The sequence below is a fragment of the Notothenia rossii genome (genome assembly GCF_949606895.1).
Source record: "Notothenia rossii genome assembly, chromosome: 11".
NCBI lineage: Eukaryota > Metazoa > Chordata > Actinopteri > Perciformes > Nototheniidae > Notothenia > Notothenia rossii.
The window spans coordinates 19042596-19057357 of NC_136910.1; the positions used below are offsets into that span (position 1 = coordinate 19042596).

Here is a 14762-nt window from a genome sequence, read left to right on the forward strand (position 1 = left end):
GAAAGTAAACAAGGGAGTCCAATGGAGGTGTTTCAGGCAGGGGGGGGGGGGGGGGGGGGGGGGGGGAGTGTGGGAGAGTAACTCCCTCTGAAGGGAACACAGGGATTCTTAGTCCTTGCAGATAAAAAAACCTATATATAAGTATATAAATATACCTATGTGTGTTATATATAGGTATATAAATATACCTATATATAACACACCACAGGAAAGGGAAACCCTAAAACAGAATAATAGGACCCCTTTAAGTATTTATTACCAAAATAAGGAAATAGAAGAATTCCTTTCCAGAAACAGATAAAAGCCATTCATGAGTAATTCAACACCAGCTTGATTTCTATTCACTTGAGTGCGAACATTAAAAAAACAAAGGAGATTTTTGGTGGATAAATTCCAGAAAATATCTGCAAAACAGTTAATGAAAAAGACGATTTTGTTTTACAAAATCCACTCCTACCAAGTGTCCTCTCATAAGCCTGATTAACTAGTTTTAAAGTTTATTTTTAGGCATTCAAAGCACTTTGCAAACGCCAACGCATACGAAACGCAAACGAAACGAATAAGATATCAAAAAAGTCTTCCGTTCATACGAGACCGCTCGGGAGCACTGGAGAAGCTGTAGTACATATGCCGGGTCTGTAAGTGGCGCTGTACTTTTGCCACAAAATACACCAAAAGCAGCGAAGAAGACCCATGGTTGCCCTTCTGTTTATGCCCCGCGGTGGATTTAGCAACATGTAGTTCATGTAATTATCCATGTCCACTTGTTGCTGATGGTTGTGGTAGAGGAGCTGTAGATTTTGTAGCATGGTCAGTAGCAGTAGCTACTGACCATGCTACAGCAGTGAGCAGCAGAGGTTTGCAAAGGTGGGGCTATGGCTTCATCATTATCAGGAAATTATCGTAGGCCTATAGGACGTACACACGGAGCCGTTTGGCCCCCCAGAGCGTTCTGGTTGCAGATCTATCCACCCTGGGACCCATTATCCTTTGCGGGGTCCATTTCCGCGTTTCCGTTACGGCCTCGTGTGAACGAACGGGCTATACCTGTATACGAAAGAGAAAAGTAGCGGATACAACCGTTTGCGTTCTCGTTTAAACAGCACCTTTGTGTCACACATTGAGGAGCATTGAGGTCGCCTAGCAAGGTGATGTGAAGGATTTGACATCGGATTAATATTTAATTATGAGTGAAAGAACATCTGAAAGAAGACTTTGCACCTTTACTGTGAGGACGCAAAACTATGAAAATATGGACATTACATGTGTCCTGACCTGGTTATTAAAGAAGTTCTTATTTAAAATGAACACAACATGTTTCTTCAATGATTGCCAGATATTTAAAAGTAATGTGTTATGTTTAAATATGTCACATATAAGACATTTAAGAGGGCATGCTTCCTGATATTTCATTATGGATATTGGCCGCACTGTATAAAAACACATGTCAAGGACCAGAAAATAAAATGTTTGTATATTTTTCCAAAAAGATGAAAGGTTGGTATTCAGCTATAAACTTGCATCAACATGCCATACTGCTGCATTAATAAGATTGAAATGTTATTCCCCTCAACATAAATGGTTATTTTCAAATTCAATCTATTTAAGATTGAACTAATGTGGGGTTGCATTGCATACAAAAAAACAGGCTGCAGCGGAGTTATCCATTATTAATAATTTACTTCTCATAACCGCTTATTATCTTTGAAAAAATCTACAATCGAACATTAAAATAAACAAAACATATTTAGTTCAGGCTTGAAGCTATACCAATTGCTTTCACCTGTCAAATATGTTTGAACCTGAAGATGCTTGTTTGCTACTTTGTTTTTACCCATAAGCTCAAAACAATGTTTTAAAACGTGTTTTACCTTCTTTCTGCCCACTGTGTGCAGGATTGATGTCAGTCCCTCATGGGAGAATGAATGAAATGCAGTGAAGAAATCCCAACATAAAAAATGTATGTTATGTTATATAAGGAACACCCACAAGAATGTTATTTAATGGATGACGTAGACAAGTGAAATTGAGATTCTCGTAAAATGAATCATTTATATTCAGGACTCTCTGGATTTTCAAACTAAACCAGGTAAATGTCTTTGCATCACATTTTAATGTGGGAGTTGTGTTTCTGGGCTCTTCATATCTGTATGTTGCTGTAGGGAGCAACAGAAAGCCTATGCACATATGCTCTAATAGAAGCAATTTCTTAATGCTAATTCTTGACATTTCCAGAGCAGCATATAGTGTTTGTGCGCAGTCAGTAAGTCATTGCACTAAATATTCTTTAGCAGCATTGGTATTCAGTTAAACTTACATCCCCAAACAACAACATGTTATCAATACAACTGAAATGTTTTAGCCCATGAGCCACATTTTAACAGTCACTTTACTAATGAATATATCAATCTAACATATAAACGATCTGAAAGGTACGATTCTGCATAAAAACTATTAGTAGTATTTACTTAAATTGCATATGTGACACTCACTTAAAAACTTCTCCCACCACAGTTTCTTCTTCTATACTGTTCCCATAGTAAATATATATTTATAGCTAAACTTTATGCCTGTTATACTTTTTGGATTTTCCCTTTCCTGTAGTGTGTTATATAGGTTTTTGTGCATTTAAATGGTCTGCAAAGGCTAAAATCCACCTCTACAGTACTTCTTTGTTTAGGGTTGAGGGGGAAAAGAGGTTCTGCAGCAGGCAGTATGAGAAAAGATCTTTTTGAACATTAAAGCATGAAAAAATGTCACAGTAGAGGAACAACATATAAATATGAACCTGAAAATTATTATAATGGGCCCTTTTAACTAATCACCTCCTAATGACTCCAACTCAGTTCTTATATGGAATTAGTATTGATCTTTACATATCACACCAAGCAAGAAATTGAATAAGGGAACTTCCTAAAATGTCAGAATTTCTTGGAACAGTTCACAGCTTTTACTTCTATTTTCAAAGGGCAAACGAGTTTACGAAATGAAAATAAATGTTGAAAACTGTTTTTGTGAGATCATAGCTGGAACCTTCTTTCCTATTGTTTTAATTGTTGTCATTTGTCATCCCCCCTTGTTGTTGTTGTCTTTTGTTATTCCTCTTTACCAACATGAATGGAAACATGTCACAGTATAGGCAAAAAATAAAAATGTGAAAGTTGAACATTAGAATAATATGTCCTCTTTAAATAAAAAATGGTCATCATACATGTGATTTTAAAGAGTGCTAGCTTCCTTGTCTTGCTCGAGCTATACACACAACTGCAAAAGCTTGAACCCAGATAGAAGTGTCATCAAATTCTCAGATGACGCAGCTATCTGGAGCTTAATGCACAAGAATAGCACCACGTCCTTACAAAGGGAGAGTTGTGAAACGGTGTGATAAGAGCCGTCTCCCAAAGGCAAAACCCTTGGTGAGTATCCATCATGAATCTATCGCTGACATCACCCCTGCTCCTGAGTGCCCCTGAGTTAACAGTGACAGCACGCCACTGGGGGGCTCACATTGAGATATTTTACTCCCAATTTCAGTAAAGATGGTATTTCTTACACATAAAGGTTTATGGAGCGGCGCAGTCCTTAAGATTATCATAATATTCAGTATATCAGTCCGAGTTGGCCAGCTTCCTGTGCAGCTAAGTCTAAGTACTTTTAAGCAGACAGATAAGATTATATGAGCTGAGCAGGAGAACTCTGACCAAGCTCATATCCTGCGCCCAAAATATCCCCTTTTCCCAGCAGGCTTTGGGATAGTCTTTATTGGTTGAAATAATATTTCATGCCATCTAGGCAGTGGAAATAAAGGTCATATTGGGTAGAGCAGTATGTGGAACAAATGCCCTAGGGTTCAGTGCAATATGATTACAAACAGTACAGTAACCTGCAGTGTTAAATGCAATTGTATGCAGGGCTAAAACAAAGGATTACTTCATTATTGATTTATGAGATGCAGTATATTAATCTAATCGTTTGGTTTAAAAAATGTTAGAAAACAGTGAAGTGTCCTTCCCAGTCCAAAATGATGTTTTTTTATTTTCCAAAAATCTAAAATATATTAACTTCATCATGATATAAAACAGAGAAAAGCCAGACATCTCAACATTTTAGAGGCTGAAAACAGCATTTACTGACATTTTAGCATGAAAAAACATCTAAAATGACAATTTCCAAGATTGTTCTGTATGTATTGTATTGTATGTTCAATTGCTGGCAACATAGTAATACAATTATTTAGAGTCTAGACTATAAATGAAGATGTTTTTGGGCTCTTTGTCATATTAACAGTTTGTGTTTGTCCCGTATCTGTTTCAATATGACGATCCCCCTTAGACAATATCCTCTCCATTAATAAATGTCCCATGAGGAAGTGGACTGACTTGCACAGAGCACTTGGAGCATCACAGTATTTCTTGCATATACAGTAGGACAGCCTAATACTGCATCTCATTTTCTTCTATTGAAGAAGGGGTTCCCAACATTTTTTCCCAAGAGCCCCCCCCCCCCCACACACACACACACGCACAAGGGGGGGGCGCAACAGCGGTAATTAAAGTTTAAAAGTCTCAAAAATGTTACAACTACTGTACCAAACTGGATGAATGTGAAGTATGTTGTTAAAGGAGGATGAAAGCGTAATTAAGGAGCACTATTGGAGTGACTTTGATGGTTATTGGACTCAGGATTAATTCATTTGGATTCCCGCTGTATGAAGAAATTAAAGGACGGCGCAAGTGGAAACAATTCACAAAGGGATTAAACAGTTTAAAACATATGCTCAAAGTAAGCCGGATTTTGCCAATGTGTTTATGTGGATTCAAAAGTCGTACATAATCTACAAAATGGAGGAGACCGATCGGATTGGAGCAAGTAATCCAACTGAAACCGGCATGGACAATGACTATGTTTTAAAAATGCGCTTATCCAGACAAGCCTTGTATTGACACTTTACGGGCAGAAGAAATATTTCTATTAAAGAAAGAATAATACATTTCTGTTTCATGTCTTTTTATGCCTATAATAGCTCAATTGAATTTTTATTCTAATTAATTAATTAATTAATTTTCATATTTTATTGTAATGTAGAGACAAGGCTTTTATTGAAAATCATGTATTGCGTTACAATTATATGTATAAAAAAAAAAAAAAGTCTAAATATGATATTTGGCCTCAAATCATCTGAGGCCTGGCAGCCCCTTTGCGACCTTTGGCGCCCCCCCCCCAAGGGAGGCGCGCCCCCCAGGTTGGGAACCATTTCCCCCCCGCCGTCGACAGGGGGTTGCCAGTCTCTGGCACTGTTATTTTGGGGGTCGCGGGCTGAAAAGTTTGGGAACCCCTGCTCTAGAGGGCACTTCATCACATCTTTTCCATCGCTGGGGCACTTGTGTGGCTTTTATTTCAAACTACAGGGCACAACAGGAGTGTCACTCACCGTAATCCCCCTCTGATTAGTAAAGAAAATACAATTTTATTTTGGTTTAGACAACTATTTGCAAACATTTTAACCAAATTAAATAAAGAGTTTATTGAAATATGACTTATAAATGAAGAAACACTGTTTCATTCTTGGCATTGCAATAATTAGGGTCAAGCAAGGCAGTAAAAGTCAGATATATACAGTAATAAGCATAGTTAAAAATAAGTCTATATTCTACTCCTTTAACACTTCAAGTAGTTTGCCAATTAGCAACATACAGACACTTTTTCTTCCCAGTATGTTCAACAGAAAGTGTGAAGTGTGTGCATGTAATATAAAGCCATTGGTGCAACCATGTGGCATTAAATTAAAGCTGTTGTTTCCGTTTAGTGCTATGAATACCCTCCCTCCAGTGTGTTATAATTCCCTCTCCTGTTCAACAACTTTGTGAGTACTCTGTATCTGCTGGGCTAATTTAAATTCCTAAAGAATGTGTATCTAACTCAGAATATTACATAATCTTTACTGCAAGTTGCTGAGATAAAGCGTTGCCTTGACTCTAAAACACGGGGTGAGCCAAGAAGCAGGAGCCATGTATGTTCTCGTTTAAAAGGAGAGACTGACGCTCCTATTCCCGCGACATCACCATCCCACAGTAGTGGGGCTCCACCGTGTGCGGTGTGATGCTCAATCCTGCTCAGTAGCAGCTACAGGAGGCGTGCTTATCCCTTCCACCGGAGCCCAGCGGGAGCAACGGAGCAGCGGCTATTACCGAGCTTTGGACCCCGGGAATCAGAGCTTATTTTGGGGCGCACCTCCTACATTCCTAAGCGATGGCATTTATGGATCGATAATTGCGAACGCGTGAGTTATTCTCCTTATACAATGCGCGCAATGTCTTTTCCTGTGATGTGTTGTAGATACAGGGCAACTGCATGTCTAACAACCACGTTATACTCATCGCAGGATTGTTTTGAACAAAGATATGTTAGAAATGTTGATACAAATCCTCATCTGCTGTGTTTATTCATCGTACGCACAATTCATTTGCAGCTGATGCATACATCTCCTTAAAGGAGACGCGCATTTGTAACATCAGCATCACACAGAGCCATGCCATGGCCGCAGGCAGCCTGCAACTTCAGCTCAGTGCTGGGGGGAAGCGGTCAGCAAAAGTAGCCTACTACATCTGTCGACCAGTCTTCCTTTGGCCTTGTTTAATAACTGCATGTGCCAACTGAGAAATAAAGAAACAGTCTTATAATAGAACATCTCAGAATAACCATCTTCAAAAGGTTGCAAAGCTGACCCGGCAACCAAAAACATCAGTTTCTGTTCCCACTGTAATAAACTGCACAATACATATACTGTTTTTTCAAAGAAATTTGGTGGTTATCTAATGCCTCCTGTAAAACAATAGGTTCATATTTGAAGGAAAGGAGGTGCTCATAGGGCTGTTGGAAAATGTTGTCTTGGAAATACAAACAGACTAAATATAGATTGCTCATCCTTTCTCCATATCAGAAAAGGTTACAATCAAATGTAGAAGTACTGAATATCTGAACGGTGAGGTTTTCATATGATTGCATACGGGAGAGGTAAGAACACTCCGGATAGAGTTTAATGAAGACATCACAGCTGAAATGGCGGTGTGTATCACTCCCACTGACTATCATTTGAATGTAATGTTATATTAATAGTACGCCTGACGATTTGGTAATAGAAATACAAAAGCACTCTTCTAGACTACTGCAAAATACTTTTCCCGACTAATCTAAGGTGATTGCGAGCTGTTGAACCCTTCAGTGGAGTATTTCTGACGTGAAAATACAAACCTTGATCAGGCTAGATAAATGCAGGAGTAGAACAATGTGGAAGACAAGGCTTGCTAATTAATTTTGTAAGAAAACTTGCATAATAAGAGTTGGCCTATTTAAATCCAAACCAAGATCTTAACTTAACCAACCAGGTTTTGTTGCTTTAACATAAAGTATGATGTGTTTTTGCTTTGTTTTGGTTTATGCGTTATCCGGGGGAAATTTATTTTCCTCCGTAACATAATTAAGAATAAATTGAGTTGAATAGTTGCTAGGGTTGGCCAGACTAGAGGCACTAGTCAGTAGGCTCATTCTTTGGGGACCACGGAAATCCGTTACAAATGTATAAAAGTCGCAGGAAAACATATTGTCAACCTGCTGGTGGCACTACTGGGAAAACTAAGGGCTCACATGAGCTGTTTCTAATTTATCCTGTAAAGGAGAATTACTTTCTGTGCAGAATTTCCAGCTTATTTACCCAGTTGAGATATTACAGACTGCAACACAGCGGTGGACCACTGCCATTCCACCTCAACATCACTTGTGTGATTAAAAATAATAATAATGTGAGGGCAATATTTCTCTGTTGGAGCTACAAACACTTGAGACTAAGGATAGATAATTCAACTGGGGGAAGAAAATAGAGGATAATTCTCTCCTTTCTCCTTTTATTAGAAATAAGGAGTGTCAAATCATGCTTTTATCACAATTGTTGTATGAAGTCAGGCTTTAGAGCGGCTTGTTATTGTCCTTAAAGAAAGCCTGGAGTGGATTATGGGTGGACAGCGACGTGGTGCTGAAAAGCAGACGGGTTTATCCTCTTGTCTTTCACAGCTGAGCAAAACAGGGAAGGCTGATAACTTGTAGCCATGAAACACGAAGGCCGATGCTGAATACTGACTCATGCTGTTGTCATTCAGATCTCTGATCCAAGTCATTATTTCTCAGACAAGCCTGATGATAATGAGCTCCATGCCAAAGTCTGTCAGCCACTGTCTCTGCTGAAGCCAATGGGAGGGTTCAGTAGGTCACATTGATCTTCCTGGTTTTCAGACTTTACCTCCAAACGTGTCCGTATTTCCAAAAGAGCTAATTTAAGAAAGTCAATCATGGGGTTAGCCTACGTGCTAATCATCAATCACATAGCCGCTGTTCTTGTACAGTGTCTTCTGGGTCTGGGCTTGTTTTTCTGCATTTTTGCCGTGATTAATCATGTCCCCCTCCACACCTTTAAATTGGATCCCAGCGAGCTCCTGCATGCTTAGAGCTATTGTATTTTATTGTCCACTGATGAGAGCTCTTGTTGCTCTTTTCCTGAAACACGATGCACTGTTAAGTGAGTATGCCAGGGACTATATTCTGTCGAGGAAATGGCCCATTTGTTTTATTTAGTTGGACACTCACTGGCCAATATATTAGACCTTATACTTTTTGTTTCATTGAACGCATCACAGGTTCAACGAGCTTCAACCGTCATCATGGATGATTCATAACACACAACCGTTAAGTGTACTTTTCATTGAATTAGAGTTTGTTTGTTCCAGCTGACCTTGAGGACAGTTCTGGAATAACTCCCGCAACGTGTCAGAAGAAAGGGTGTGTGTATACGTTTGTGCTAGAACTGTGGCTGTTAGCAACACTTCAACGTTGTGAACAATCCTGCTGAATCTGGGGAATCATACCCGTGCATTACTCCATGCAGATCTGGTTTCAAAGAACAACATTGCACAGTAGACACTCAATGCAACACAGTTATCATAATGTTACTAAAACCTTTTACACAAAAAAGATCTATTTGCAAAGTGTTGCCTCAGATTTGCAATTCAAGAAAAGGAGCTGATTATTAAGTACTGTATATCTTTAAAAAAAAATGTTTCTGACTATTTATATGTAAATGCTGTATAATAAAGCTTCATTATAGATGTTTCTAACCGTCATCTCTCAGCACAGATAATAGCCAGTAAGAAAGAGTCTCCTAGGATGTGAGTAGAAAGTCCTCCAAACATAATAGCACATTAAATTACCTTTCAGTGCCTACCAAAGCCACTCCAATTGATTCATATGGCGGTTTTTGATCTTTCAGTGCTGCTTTTTCTTTTTTTAAAGTAGATAGTTGAAAGAGTACTCACTGCCTAGCATTGCACTCCTTTTTATTGTTGGAAAGTTATCAAAAAAGTGTCAAATAAATGCAGGAGAACAAGAAATGTAGTCTTGTTTATTCCTCCTAAATTGGTACCTACATTACCCACAATATAACTTAATTAATGCTAGTTGCTGATTTACTGATCCAAAACTAAGTATATGTATGGATATTCTTTGAAAATCTCTGAATTAAACAACAAAATTGCACTTCAGTGTCATTTGGAATATTTCAAAGGTGCTGACTAAGCAAAAATACTGCTAAAATTGTCTATGCGGAAATATATATATATATTTAAAAAAGCAGCCGTATCGCATAAAGATTCAAGTTGTTGGATTGGTATTTAAATAATATATGTTTCATATTTTGAGCACCATGAGTTAAAAAAAGTGCATTCATACAAATGTCAGCTTAGATTTTCAATAGAGAAAAAAATATATATATTGGATTGGTATCGGCAGCAAAACAATTTTGTAGTTTTGGGGATTTTGAAAATTTTAATCAGGCTATCCCTAATACTATTCTCAAGCAGATATTAGGAGCAGGTTACAGAAGTTGCGTACATTTACAAAAGGTCTTTGTTTAAGCTTTTTAGCAAACTATTTATTAATGTTGTGAGGACAGTCTATAAGTCAGATGAATGCCTTTGTAGTCGGGTCATGTACACTCTGTTTTTTCTTTGGGTCTGACCATCCTCTTTGACAGAATCTTAGAATTACAGCTTTAAAAGCAATCCCATTTACCAACACTGAATATAACACTCTTTACAAAACACAATATTCTTTCACTAACAAGTTCCTTTTAAAAGGCAGCTCTGCCAATCGGCCGACAAAAGAACAGACCATAAAACAAATCAACCAGATTTATCGCTCTCTTCCAAAGATAGGTTGAAAACGATTCATGCGATAGAAATATGCTGGATATTTTCACTGTTGTGAAACCATGGCATTGGTTTTGATCTCAATAGGTGAATAGCTGCTTGATTTAAAGGCTATGTTTTTCAAGCTGGCCTTCAAAGCAGGATTGCATTTGAAACGGCACAGAATACCGTGCTTTATTTCCTTTCCTTTCTTTGTTTATCAGCTGCATGAGGAAGGCACATTCATTTAGGGCTTTACTTTTTCCTTGATCTTGATGGTTGCACAGTGTGGATCAGGTGTTCTCACGTTGACACTGTTCTCACCTATTTCACAAAGGGGCGGGTTTAGCATAAATGAATAAACCTCAGATGATTCAGTTATGAATCATGTCAAAGTGTTCTAAATGGGGATCATCGCACAGGCCCGTGGGTGAGAGTGTTCATGATCAACACCTTAGAGTCTATTTTCAATCTGGGTTCTGGACTTTTCCTTGTTATTTATTCTTGCATACATGGCTCTAAGGGTGGCAATTCTGTCTCAAGATTGGTCCTTCACAACTTTAGCTAAGCATTTAGTATTTCAACAGCTATAGAGTTGATCAGGAATGAGTCCTAAACCTACAAATTAGTTAGCATTTAAGCACTTCCTGGTTTCCTCGACTCAAAATATTTTTTGTTGGATTCCGAAAATAATGTCTGTAATTTATACATGTCTCATTTTTTGTTCTACCACACAAAACACGTCTGTATCCAACTGGTCTGAAGGTTTTTGGCGTCTCAATAACGGCAGTTGCTAACTAGTTAAGTGATTAAATGAAACTACTTGACATCATCATGCAGAACACGAGTCAGCCTTTAAGTTAGCTTAGCTTAGCTTAGCTGTAGTTCATAGCATTACGGTAGATATTTACTTTTATTATTTCTCCTTCAAGTATTATAAAAGTAGTGTTAACATGTCGAGACTGTCGTGTTAAACAAAATATGTAAATATCTTGAACATGTTTTTTCCACAGAGCTTATTTTCTGCAATATGGATTGGTACAGACTTACACCATCCCTGGACAATACATTCTACTGACTTTGGGGATCCCCAAACTTTTCCTCTAGCTCCACCATGAGGTTAATATTTGTAGTTTTGAGTATAATATCTCGACAACTATTGGGCTGATTGCCATGACATTTGGTACACAAATGCATGTTCAGCCCAGGATTTTTGCCAATAATTCCCTTGGGATCCTCGCCTAGAAATAAAGTTCTTTGTTTTCAAAAAATATCTGCATGTTTATAATGTCTGATTTTACCTGTCTGTTTCCTGCTTAAAGTTTATTACATTTGCCAGTAATAAAAAACATTATTGTAACATCACAATGAGGTTAACAGCACTTACAATACAATGTTCAGTACATATTGCATTTATATCTTTATAGATGATGATCCTGTTGTTTCGACTGAGCACCTGAGAGACATGAAAATATCAAAAATATCAGGTCATTTAACACACACACACACACACACACACACACACACACACACACACACACACACACACACACACACACACACACACACACACACACACACACACACACACACACACACACACACACACACACACACACACACACACACACACACACACACACACACACACACACACACACACACTCCTGCCCAGATACAATGCTGACATAATTCACAGGGTGTTAATTTATGTAAAACATATTCCATTTCCTCCATTGCCTCTGCTACTTTTCATACTCATTTTCAATGTTTCCTGCTCCTGGGTCTGCTCTTTCTGTCACTTACACTATGATTATGTTCATATACATAAATATTGGACTTTTATATAAGCTACTCACAGGCTGAATCACCAAATGAAGAGGCCCTGCTGGCGGCTGGAATATTCATAGATGGCTTTAAAGAGTCACCAGGGTTAAAGGAGGAGGGGACAACGAGAACAAAGAGGAAATGAAGCGCTGCTGTGCTCCTGTCTCCATTTTAAATCAGATGTTCCATTTAGACCCAGCTCTTGAATAACGTGTAAGATGTTTTGTTTTATAACTCAGTGCAGCGAGATTCTTGGTTTGATGTCTGCAAAATTTGAGTTTTGCCAACAATCATTATTCTGGGCAAAGACAGAAGATAATGATCATTTCCAAATGATGCTAAACAGTCACCATTGGTGACTATGTGTAAAATGTTTTCAACACAGCAAGTACCGAATCCAATTAACAATAATATGTCCTTAGGCTTGGCGGCGTAAAAAAAGCTATGAGAGGCTGTTGTGTGTCTGTTAATAGTATTTTGTTCCAGAGCACAGAATGTCAATCTTTCAAATGTAATCCAAAACAAGAGGAAAAAAGCGGCAGTGACGGACAGGCAGCTCCGTAGGGCATGGAGGTAATGTCCATCGAGCACGAGCCAGATTTGTACTAATCAGTTTTACAGTATGGCACTGTGCAAAATGCTGCCAATGGTTACACCTGAAGGACGTTTGTGTGACAAATCAAGCCTTTATAATTCCAGGAAACAACCAACACCTTTTTTCTGTTGGCCGTAGCGTACAGTAGTGCTCGCATAGTTGTATCTGTTAAGATCTGAGAACATGGCATCATCAACGAAGATAAGTCAAATGTGTCAAAAGAAGACCTGATTTTAATAACAAACAAACGTGAAGGCTAAACAAACTTTCAGAGAAAACCTAGGTGGGCAGTATAATTAATACCAAATGTTGATCTGTGAAATAATGCATTATTGATGATCGTGCTTACACTTTCAGTTTCACCTAGGAATAAAGTGTTAGATAATCTGGTCATCACCCGACTGCTCATATTTCATGCTGTCAGTGTTAACTATATTATCATAACTGATAAGCATGATTAATCTAACGCTCCAGATGGACGTTTTTGGATCATCGTGAGAAGCCGTCATTACAAATTTCACTTTCAAATAAATAGTTTGCAGGTGATTGGATGATCCATCTGTAAATTAAACTAATACAAAAGCCGTTGGGAGGAGAGCAAACATTCATATTTTCCAACGAGAAAAGACTTCAGTGCCGTTCTTTGCTCTTTGTTCAAAGAAGATCCTGATATAACTGATGCTACTGCAGCATCTACATTAATGCACGCACACACACCTGTAGTTGCCATTAGCTCCTCAGAGGATGCTGATAGGTCAGACCCACTGTGGTATGGACTAAAGAAGAATGGTATGGCAGCTAAATCTAAAAAATAAACACAAACTGTAATATACCAGAAATACTTTTAAAAAGGTTTACGTTGTAATGACCAAGGAAATATGATTAAAATGATGTGTTCATGGGCAACACTAAGAAGAAAAAAGTCAATGTTAACCTCTCACCAATGAACTGGCTGTGTAGTCTGATGATTCAACCAAACCTGCTAATGTTCCAACTGTACACGCATACGCTGTAAGCTAGCTAGCAATGGACATGCTAGCTAGCTGTGTTTAAACATTGGTATAAGCCTGGATGAAATATCTTTCAAGATGAAAACTACTGCTAGGCAACAGTTTAAAAAAAACTGTATTGACTTACTTGGCACATTGACATTGACTTTAAATAATCAAGGCATGCTTTTGTCTGCCTGAACACACCGAAAAGGACTAAGTGGACAGACACATCATTGAGGAGCTACATTGTTCTCTCATAGTCATTCATCATAATCATGACACCCTCTTCATTGGGTTTGTCTCCTTTCTACCTTCTTTTCTCTCCATGTTTTTTTTTTTTTTTTACATAACTGTGGCATAATATATGTGGGCCAAGTTAGTGACCACTCTCTTTTCTTGTGTTTCTGAAAAAAAGCAATGGGCTGCCCACCTGCATCAAGGCTCTTTTTTTTCTATCAGAGTTTGGGCTTAAGCTTAGTCACTTTGACATATTCTTTCAGGGAAAAACAAGATACACCTCTTTCCCAACTCATATTTGTTTGCTCTCAGAAGCAACAACCTCACACCTCCCACTGCCCTGTCTCTGCTGTGTTCATTGTTCCAGAGTAAGAGCACTGACTGCACCAAACACATCCACGTCTACGCACAGCCTGTGTCGTGTGGAACCTTAAAAATTGCGTGACAACCGGAGGATGACATAACGGGGACGTAGTTGTGTTGCTTTTGTTGTTACAGTACCTGGTTGCTTAGGAGACTGAAGGAATGTGATGTAACCGCAGTGTAATGTGACCACTCACTCTCTGTGCCCACGCAAGGCACCGTGCCGATAGTGGAGGCACAGCGTAGAGTAGTACGAAACAGAACGTCCTAATGTGTGTTGAAGTGAGCAGCTAAGTCTGTGTGACAGCGGGACTCGAGAGTAGAGTTATAGTAAAAAAGAGAGGAAATAGACATCAGAAAGGACCTTGTCTGTGTGATATCCTGTTTCCAGAAAAGAAGTAGAAAGTCCGTTATGGGCCAGGAATCTTTATACTCCCGGGGGATTTGCAGGGTTCTTTTTGTGTCTCAGAAAATCCAGGTTACCCACTTGCTTGTCATTTGTTACTTGACTGCCTT

The 14762-nt window shown here is 38.6% G+C and overlaps 1 protein-coding gene across 1 annotated transcript in view; it reads left to right on the forward strand.

The window, feature by feature from the left end:
• The first annotated feature begins 5573 nt into the window (after positions 1–5573).
• The window catches only part of tbkbp1 (TBK1 binding protein 1), a 62084-nt gene continuing 52895 nt past the window's right edge, over positions 5574–14762 (forward strand). Inside the window, exon 1 of the mRNA XM_079658120.1 lies at positions 5574–6280. The gene's annotated coding sequence lies outside the window, so the exon portion shown is untranslated. The remainder of the gene's footprint in view (positions 6281–14762) is intronic.